Below are 9,848 nucleotides of genomic sequence, written 5' to 3' on the forward strand. Positions count from 1 at the left end.
TGCCCAACAGGAGAACGCCACAACAGCGAGAGGCCCGCGTCCCGCAAAAAAAAAAAAAAATGATGATCTGAGAAAATACAATAAAATAGTGATTGGCAGTTGTAGTACATTAGTGGTAATATACTCATTAACTACGGATGTTACCATGGACACCAGTGCAGTACAGAAAATCATGAGTGGGAGAAAAAAATTATGAGAACCAAGAATAGTATCTTTATATAAAGTATTTATTTCTGAAAGATAATTATTTACTTGCAATTTTCTGAGTTTTTCTTTTGTTTCAGTCTCTGATCTTTTTAAATGTCAAAGTCCCGCCTAGCAGAAGCAGAAAAAGAGCTTGATAGAAGCAATATTAACAGCTACTTGCATTCTACCCTATGATCCTTTCTTTTCATCAATTTGCAAAAACCTCTGATGTTTACAAAACTGATTAGAAGACACACAGGCTGTCCTTTAGAATAACCAGTCTTACAAATGGTATGCTCCTTCAATGTTATATATTGTTTGTTTTAGTGCAAACACAAATACTGTAATCTTGCTTTTGAAGAAATGATATCAACAAGTCATTCAGCCCTATTGTTAAATATTTCATTTATACATTTATATTTTCATTTATTTCATAGATTAATGTTATAAAATGATAATGAAATTCTGAAATAAATGTATATAATACGTCTAACGTCATGGTACAAGTTTGCTATTGTGTTCAGAGACACGAATGGGAAATTTGTCATGATTTTGTTCTGGGCATGATATTTACACGCAATGGAAGACAAGACCATAAAGCAGAGAAAGAAAAGCTGGAAGATTGGTAGAGCAGAACACGTAACAGTCAGGGTGCAATCAGGCAAGAAGAACCAGTAGGTGAGCGTGTGAGTGAGTGTGTGCCCGTATGGATTTGTTTTGGGGGACTGGCTTACACAATTGTGGGGGTTTATTAAGCATCTCTGTAAGACCAGTGTCTCCTCATATAACGCTAGATCTTGACATCAGCAAGGCAGGCAATCAAAAGGAGTATGGAAGCAAATGGAGAAGACCAAAAGCAGGATAGAATCCATACACCTGAGCTGGAAACACACATGGATGGGCTGAATCCATGTCCTGTTGGCTCTGCCCTTGGTGATGAACACAGAAGTCATTCCCTTTGTCATGAAGCTAAGACATGTAGCACAGAAGGCAGAGAGCTAAAGGAGGTTCCAAGAAAAGGTGAAGCAAGGGTAGATTCAGCTACTTTTCACGCCAACAAGGTGCGTCAGCAGACCTGCAACAATGTGTATGAACTACGCAGTGTTGCTGCTTACTTTCTGCCTTCCAAGTAGCGCAAGGGTATCCCTTGTGGCTGAGTCTTTTCCTCAGTTGTCCTTTCCATGTATGGTTAAAAGTTTCTCCTCTGTATCCTCTTTATAGCCCTTTTTTTATCTTTCAAAAAATTTTTTATTGGTGTATAGTTGATTTACAATGTTGTGCTAGTTTCAGGTATACAGCAAAGCAACTCAGTTATACATATACTACATATATCCACTCTTTTTTCAATTCTTTTCCCATAAAGGTCACAACAGAGTATTGAATAGAGTTCCCTGTGCTACAGAGTAGGTCCTTATTAGTTATCTATTTTATATATAGTAGTGTGTACATGTCAATCCCAATCTCCCAATTTATCCCTCCCCCACCCTTACCCCCTGGTAACCATAAGTTTGTTTTCTGCGTCTGTAACTCTATTTCTATTCTGTAGATAAGTTCATTTGTACCCTTTTTTTTTTTTTTAGTTTCCACATATGAATGATATCATATTGTATTTGTCTTTGTCTGACTTACTTCACTTAGTATGACAATCTCTAGGTCCATCCATGTTACTGCAAATGGCATTATTTTGTTCTTCTCTATGGCTGAGTAATATTCCATTGTGTATATGTACCACATCTTCTTTATCCATTCCTCTGTTTATAGCGCTTTGCAAATTAAAATAATAGTTATCATGAACTGAACATTTGCTATATGTTCAGTATATCAGGCATATATGTTGTCTCATTTAATCCTCAAATACTTCTTGTGAGGTAAAGTACATTAATAACCCAATTTTTCACAATGAAGAAACCAAGCCTTTGAAAGGGTAATAAATGTACATGAGGCTATAATGCTAAACTATTGACAGGATGGAAACATAGATCTTCGTGTCTAGGGTCATTCTCACACTCTGAAATTCCACACCATGCCTGGCTTTATTATACCACACATGTGAGTAAACTCTGATCATTTCTATCTATATGTGTCTGTTTTTTCCAGCACACTGGAAACTCCTTAAAGGCAAGAGAATGTCTTACTTTTTTCTCTTCTCAGGTCAATTTGTATTTCCTCTTATAATTTTATCATTCTATAGCCAGAGTATTATATTTTCATTGTAAAAAACAGAATAAAAGCTAATTTTAAGGTAACTTCTGTAAATTATGATAAAATGCTTTTTTATGGCAGTAACTTTGGGGCAGATAATTATGACTATAAAAGCTTCAAGAAGATTCCAGAAGCTTAACAGATTTTTAATTGCCTAAAAACATTCATCAGTTCTTTGGAGTGATCAACTACCATCGTGCTCTTGTACATAAAATTTCAGCACCCTCATATTTGATAATGACTGGCCCACGGCTACCAGCATAATCACTGGGAGAAGTGACTGCTGTCAGGCACCAGAGAAGTGCTAACAACAAGGCCATTTCCCTTCACCCTGAAAACAACAGCACAAAGAAAATGGGTGCTTTGGTGATGACAAGATGATAAAGAAATAAAGTTAAAAGGAAATTAGGGGGCTTCTCTGGTGGCGCAGTGGTTGAGGGTCCGCCTGCCGATGCAGGGGACGCGGGTTCGTGCCTCGGTCCGGGAGGATCCCACATGCCGCGGAGCGGCTGCTCCAGTGGGCCATGACCACTGAGCCTGCGCGTCCGGAGCCTGTTGCTCTGCGGCGGGAGGGGCCGCAGCAGTGAGAGGCCCACATACGGCAAAAAAAAACAAAAAACAAACAAACAAAAAACGGAAAAAAAAAGGAAATTAGGAAGAGAAAAATATTGAATGAGGAAAGCAACACCAAAATCAAAACAGGTCCCCATATGAGGAAAGGGATCTTCATTATGAGAGAAGAATTTGCTGACAGCCTCCTGAGTGCACTAAGCCCATTAATGAAAGAGGTGTCATTGGACTAATTAGTCATAGGACTAATTTTCAGATAGAGCATTTATTAGCATTGGCTAGAGAAAATTACTGAAAATAGATAACATTAAAAAAATGGTTCTATAGGAAAGCAGAGGATTTTTAACACTGATTCTTGACTTGCACCTTTTAAAAGTACTAAATGTGTGATTCCAAATGTATTTTGAGCTCTTCTTAAAAGGCAGGCAGAACTCTGCTAGCTTCTGGGCATACAGTGGTGAATCAGTCAAGGTCCCTCACCTTACAGAGATGACAGTATAACAAGGATACACACAAGAATGAGGTGATCACACGTCAGGGTGAGAAGCACAACCACAGGACAAGACACAGAAAGGGAACCAGATCAAGTGTTAAGACTTCAGAGCAGCCTTTCCGGAGGTTATGTGACATGAAGGATGGGTAGAATTTAAAGAAAAGAGCTTAAGAACAGGAAAGAATATTCAAAGCAAGAAAATAGTGTACAAAATGATAGGAAGTGAGAAAACATGGCATATTCTGGTAACAACAGTCCGTACCAACTGAAAGTTTACATTTTAGAAATGTGCTGTGAATGGCAAATCATGGTTGGCATAAGCAAGGTCTCACTAAAAGGCCCAAATCAGGTTCAATAGATGGGGGAGGAGGGGGTGTAGCTCAGTGGTAGAGCACATGCTCAGCATGCATGAGGCCCTGGGTTCAATTCCCAGCACCCCCATTTTTGATTGATTAAAAAAACAAACAAAAAAACCCCTTAAAGGCTTTGGCTGTACAGAAATTAACACATTGTTTATCAACTGTACTTAATTAAAAAGATGAAGAAATCTATCTATGCTTTAGAAGATTTCTTCTAAAAGCAAGCATTGAACAGGAATTAAGCCTCTACTCCAGTGTTGCTTGAATATTCAGTTTATCAGGACATATTTTCACATTGTTATGTTTCTCTTAAGCTATTCTCCCACCTACTTTATGTTTTGTACCTCATTGTGAAAGTTGTGAGCTAGTCCCATTGCCCTTAAATCTCCATTTCATTTTTGCAACTACTGGCAGCTCCTCGTTGGTATTTTTGTACATTGTCACAGAATTTAACCGTCTGCCTTCTAAGTCTTGTCTTGAATCAGAAAATGAGACTTTTCTATTTTCTGCACTCTTCCTTTGAATATTAAGTCCATATGGTCTTCAAAGTGGGAGATATAAAGTTTTTGTGTTATTTTTCTCTAAAAAGACTCAACATAACTTTGTAAATCATTAAATTAAATAATACATTAAAAATATTTGTTGTATGCTAATATACAGAATTATACCCAAATCAAGAGTGGACCACTACACAGTGGGGTTGGAGCATGTAATAAAGTGAACGTCAAGAGGTGAAGATGAATGAGGTGGGGGAGAAAGCCAGAAAGCCTTTCCATGTTCATCCCGAAAGGGATGGTTAATCGCTAAAAGGATTCAATTAGGTGAACATCATGAAACATTATGTGGTGACTTCGGGGTTTGTGGATTTGAAGTGACTGAGATTGAACACAGGGCAACCAGTGGGTTTTGATGATGATGATCAATCAGGAAAACAATCAGATGTTGATGTCCTCAGTGGGGAAAGGCCAGTGGATACCTAAAGAAGCGGGTGTACTGAGACATATGTAAATAGGACCATCAAGAAAATGAGGAGATTAAGTGTGGAGTGTGAGTCAGAAAGGGGACTAAAAATTGAAGCTCAAGTTATTCACGTGCACAGTTCGGTGTATTAACAGGTCAGAGACTGAGAACAGAACCACAGCGGTTGCAGAGAGCACAGCAATTGAATGCCTACTATGTGCCAGGAGCTCTGCTGTTTGTTTTTCGAACATTATCTTAGTCAATCTTCCCAAAAACTCAAATAAGGAAACTGAGCCTCAGAGAGTTTATTTAAATAATACGTCCAGTGTGACACAGCTGGTAAATTGGGAAAGTGCGATTCAAACTCAAAAGCCCAGCCTCTTTTTTTTTTTTCCACTAGCTTTCTATGTTTTGAGTTTGAGGTCCCAGTACAATCTGAAAATGAAAATGTCAAAGTAGGAAGACGGGCGATTTCAGATTTTGAGCTTAGGAGGGAGGCTATATAATTTGTAAACGTGACTCCATGGTCATGAATGTCTATCCATGGAGAGTGAGAAGATGCAGAGTCCAAGATAGAGTGCTGAGCCATAAACAGCGTAGGGGATAGAGAGTTCACAAAGAAGACAGAGAAAAGGCAGCCATAAAAAGGAATTGAAAAAGAAACAGCAGTGTGTCATAGAAGCCAGGAAAATAGAAAAGTTTTAAAGGAAGACTTCAGTGTCAAATGCCTATAATTTACACTGCTGCATGATGTATAGGAAAGTTGTTTAGAGAGTAGATCCTAAGCGTTCTCATCACAAGGAGAATTTTTTTCTTTTGTTTTTATTGTATCTATATGAGATGATAGATGTTAACTAAGCCTACTGTGATAGTCATTTCAAAACATATGTAAATCTGCACCCCAATGTTCATAGCAACACTACAATAGCCAAGACATGCAAACTACCTAAATGTCCATCAACAGGTGAATGGATAGGGAGTTCCCTGGTGGCGCAGTAGTTAAGAATCCACTTGCCAATGTAGGGGATACGGGCTCGAGCCCTGGTCCTGGAAGATCTCACATGCCGTGGAGCAACTAAGCCTGTGTGCCACAACTACTGAAGCCCGTGCGCCCACAGCCTGTGCCCCGTGACAACAGAAGCCACCGCAATGAGAAGCCCGCACATCATAACGAAGAGTAGCCCCTGCCTGCCGCAACTACGCGCAGCGATGAAGACCCAACACAGCCAAAATAAAAATAAATAAATAAATTTATTTAAAAAACAGGTGCATGGATAAAGAAGATGTGGTACATATATACAATGGATTATTACTCAGCCATAAAAAAGAATGAAATAATGCCATTTGCAGCAACATGGATGGACCTAGAGATTATCACACTATGTGAAGCAAATCAGATAAAGACAAATATCATATGATATCACTTATATACGGAATCTTAAAAAAAAGACACAAATGAACTTATTTACAAAACAGAAACAGGCTCACAGACACAGAAAACAAACTTGTGGTTACTAAAGGGGAAAGAGAGGGGAGGGATAAATTAGGAGCTTGGGATTAACAGATACACACTACTATATATAATACAGATAAACAAAAAGGGCCTACTGTATACCACAGGGAACTATATTCAGTATCTTGTAATAACCTATAAGGGAAAAGAATCTGAAAAAGAATGTATATACTATTGCTGTACAGCAGAAACTAACACAACACTGTAAATCAACTAAACTTCAAAAAAACACCATATGTAAATCAAATCATCATGCTGTATACCTTAACTTATACACTCATGTATGTCAATTACTTCTTAATAAAACTGGGGGAAAGATCATGTTCAGTAATAACTTTAGGTCAGCCATGTGTTACAGCAGTGAGAAGATTATTGGTAACAGTGAAGATGTCTTTCACTAGAGTGTTAAGGATGGAAGCCAGTGTAAATTGTTTTTGTTTTTGTTTTTGTTTTGATAAAAGAAAGAAACGGGAAAGTGGAGAGTGCAATGTTTCAAGAAGTTTGATGGTAAGTGGGAGGAGAAATAAAGGGGGATGTTGGTTCTAGGAAGCCTATTTGTAACTATTAGAGATACTTAAATATGCTTAAATGCTGTCATAAAGGAGCCACACAGCCAGGCTTCCCATGGAGGGAATGCAAAAGGTCAGGCTTTGGTTCACAGTTTTCCTATTTCACAGTAACAAGGTGGTGTTTTCTGCTCGCTTACTAAACCAAGTCATTAGGGAGATGCAATATGTACATGCTGATAACTGACATTTTGGTAAGACGTGAATATTTTGCATCTCCTTTTCTCCTGAGGAACATCGTTGCTAAAGTTAAAAACTCAACTATGAGATATGTTCAACACAGACAATATAAGTAGGGTTCCCTGCTGATAGGACCTTATAGGCTATGAGGCTCTTGCAGTAATTATAAAGGGACATGCTTGGCCATGGCTGATTGTTATCCATCACCACAAGAATATGGAAAGAAATGAGCAGGAGTGTGGGACATGGAGCTGGGCTGGGTGTTTCTCCTTCCTCTTCCTCCTTTCTACTTCCTCCTACCAGTAGTACTGCTGGTAATTCACAGAATCATGAAATGTGTGGAAATGCAATGAGATTCATTCCAAGTTATAATACCTCTAGTACCGAAATAGTCGTATTTGGGCAGCAAAAGGATAGTGTTACTATATCAATTGGTAGCTTATCTAGAGCAAATAATTCTTTTGTGATCTTACCAATACTTAATATTTTGAACCTGTTAAAAATCCTTTATTTTTATTTCTCCTATAACCCATAAACGAGAATCAGGCTTTTAGTTTGTTTTAAAAATCAAACTTATTGTTCTTTTCCTCGTTTTAAACATAACATGCTCATTATAGAGGTGTGTATGGTAAATAACTGTTCAAATAGAAAATTAAAATGTCACTCATTTATTTTACTCATATATGAGAGCTATTTTCATTTATGATTTTATTTCCCTTTAGACTTCATTTTGTATATAAGATTTCTTTCATAGGCAATTCTTTTATAAAGTGTATCAAAATAATTCTATTTTAAAATAGAATTTTATCTAGCTATATAATAGCATTATTTAAAAACATGCATATGATATTCAATTTTAAATATATAGAAATAAAATATTCAATAATATAAAAATATAATGTATTTAACCACTGTACTATTCTTCAACAGTCAAGGATATTATAAATAATTGAGTGATCAAGATCTTTGTACCTAATTATTTGTTTTGTTTTCCCCACTTAGGATAGATCCATAGAATGGGAATTATTAAATATATTATGAAATAGTAGAATAATAATAGATTATTAAGTAGTAATACTATAGAGTTAGTTTTTATTCTGAGTCTAACCATTAAATTTCTGCCACCAACAGATGAGACTGATCATTTCAGTGGTTTCATGGGGCCTTCCTTGGTGGTGCGGTGGTTAAGAATCAGTCTGCCAATGCAAGGGACACGGGTTCAAGTCCCGGTCTGGGAAGATCCCACATGCCACAGAGCAACTAAGCCTGTGTGCCACCACTACTGAGCCTGTGCTCTAGAGCCTGCAAGCCACAATTACTGAGCCCATGTGCCACAACTACTGAAGCTCCTCAACAAGAGAAGCCACCGCATTGAGAAGCCCGCGCACCACAACAAAGAGTAGCCCCTGCTCACCGCAGCTAGAGAAAGCCCGCGAGCAGCAACAAAGACCTAATACAGCCAAAGATAAATTAATTAATTAAAAAAGTATTACTGTGCAATATATTTGAGTGGTTAAGATTGCAGGATTTGGAGTCAGACACATTGGGTTTAAACTTAGCAGCTCCACCTACTTGTAATGTTCCTTTGACTAGTAACGTTAACCTCTTTAAGCCTGTTTCCTCTATTACAATAATAGTATCCATATGTAAAACATTTCAGCACTATATCAAAACAAAGAGAAAGCATTATTAGTAGCCCCCAATTTTTTTTCTGTTCATTCACTATGTACTTTATTCATTATTCATCAGCACTTTTGAAATTTTCTTATCGAAGTATGTACTTTTTTTTCAGAGTACTGCTATAAATCATTCGTTTCTCATTTGTTGCAAGCTTTCCCCCCCGAAACGCTTTTAAGCTAAAACAATCCTACTTTTGACACCCCTCAAAAATGTGAATGATTAAACATAGAAAGTTTAGACCAAAGTACATTAAGGTCACAGAATCAGTTCGTTTTTAATTGGTGCCTGGTTTCATCATAAGAGGCAGTTTCTATCTAGCATCCAGTGGAGAACAGGGAGTAGTTCTGAGCAGTGAGGCATGATAAGGAAGCCAGGCAACTGCCCTGTCTTCTGCAATCAAATGTACACTTAGTCTTTGTTACGAATTTTTGGACTGTCAAGTATATTCAAAGATAATCAGAGGTGGTACGACTGCAGTTGACCTTGAATAATGATTTCTATTTACATGAAGGGGAGGAAACAGAAAGGGCAGTCTAAGAAAGGGAATAATAATAAGAGTAAAGTCAGAGCAATAGTCATAGGCTTGAAAAGAGTGGAACAAGAAATGTTTGGGGGCCTACATAACAGGCACAGTGATAGATGCTGTGGTTACAAAGATGAATATGACACAGTCTCTGTCCTCAAGTTTAGTCTATGGAAAATATTCCCACCTAATATAGTGTGAAGTGTGCAAAATTAAAATTGAAAATTAATTAGGTTAAGGAGCAAGATGAATGATGATTTGTATTTCGCAAAAGGCAGAATTAGGTAAGAATTCACAAGTTTGTCGAAGTGATGAATTGTCTCGTCAGTGACAAATAGTAGTGTGTTGGTTGAACAAAGGTGGGCAGGATACAGCATCAAGGCCAAGCGAATGCAAAATATGAAGGTGAGAAACAGCATGATGGGAGCACTCATTTTCTACCTCTGTACAACAGTATCATCACACAATTAGCAGCCTAAAACTCCACTCATTTATTAGCTCACAGCTTTGGTGGGACAGGAGTCTGGGGATGGTTCGTTTACCTGGGTTCTTAGCTTCAGAGTCTCAATCTTGTCAGCAAGCACTGCAGTTTCATCAGAAGTTTGACTAGGGAAAG

The 9,848-nt window shown here is 37.8% G+C and overlaps 1 non-coding gene across 1 annotated transcript; it reads left to right on the forward strand.

The window, feature by feature from the left end:
• Positions 1-3,820: 3,820 nt before the first annotated feature.
• TRNAA-AGC (transfer RNA alanine (anticodon AGC)) lies at positions 3,821-3,892 on the forward strand. Its single transcript has one exon. It is a non-coding gene; the product is annotated as a tRNA-Ala (tRNA).
• Positions 3,893-9,848: the final 5,956 nt, after the last annotated feature.

This window comes from Lipotes vexillifer, unplaced genomic scaffold (assembly GCF_000442215.2).
Source record: "Lipotes vexillifer unplaced genomic scaffold, Lipotes_vexillifer_v1.1 scaffold605, whole genome shotgun sequence".
In the NCBI taxonomy this organism is placed as follows: Eukaryota; Metazoa; Chordata; class Mammalia; order Artiodactyla; family Lipotidae; genus Lipotes; species Lipotes vexillifer.